This window comes from Penaeus monodon, chromosome 33 (assembly GCF_015228065.2).
Source record: "Penaeus monodon isolate SGIC_2016 chromosome 33, NSTDA_Pmon_1, whole genome shotgun sequence".
Classification (NCBI taxonomy): Eukaryota; Metazoa; Arthropoda; class Malacostraca; order Decapoda; family Penaeidae; genus Penaeus; species Penaeus monodon.
Genome location: NC_051418.1, coordinates 32,883,279 through 32,884,000, shown reverse-complemented (window position 1 = coordinate 32,884,000; position 722 = coordinate 32,883,279). Strand labels below are relative to the sequence as shown.

The window sequence follows — 722 nt, the reverse complement described above, 5'->3', positions numbered from 1 at the left end:
TCGTGTCCTGTCTCGTTGTCCTCGTCTCGCCGTTCTCTTTGTCGTCGTTCCTCGCCAGGTCTAACTCGGCGGCGTATACTCTTCCCACACGTCCTAGCAGTCTTACGATTCTCTCTCCTTTCCCTTCTCCACCTTGCCCTCTCTACTGGCCCACAACTACTTCTGATTTCTCTCTCCTCTCCTTTATTTCCCGTCTCCCCATCTCTCTCCCATTACCGCTCCCGCTCTACTCCGTCCCCTTTATCCCATCATTCTCATTACCTTCCCCCTCTCTCCCTTCACCTACCTCTCCCCTTCCTTACCCTCTCTCCTTCTCTTCTATTGCAGATCAAGCTTAAAAAAACAAAAAAAAGACAATTTTTTTCTCACCCTGGGGACACAGCGGTGTGCAATCCCAGCTGCAAGGTAAGTCATGCAAAATTGAAGTCATCACGGCGTACAGACCGGCACAGTCTCACCACTTCCTCCGTCGTTCGGCCTGCTGGCTCTGTCGTGAGAGGGCAGATGGGGCTTGGTGAAGTCGGAATGGGGTGAGGGAGGTGGAATTAGAAAGACATATGAAGATGAAATTATGAAAGTTATATAGTTTATACGACATATGAAAGTTTTTATACTAGTTTTTTAAAAATCTATTTGTCGTTTGAGAAAGAAAATAGGTGTTGAATTATTATTAAAAAATATTAATGATATTTAGGTAGGAAATAAAGTAGACCCATCGGAGG

The 722-nt window shown here is 45.6% G+C and overlaps 1 protein-coding gene across 1 annotated transcript in view; it reads right to left on the bottom strand.

The window, feature by feature from the left end:
* LOC119594341 overlaps positions 1–722 on the bottom strand; it is a gene marked incomplete at its 5' end in the record, with an annotated part of 13,464 nt that overhangs the window by 645 nt on the left and 12,097 nt on the right. The window lies entirely within an intron of this gene.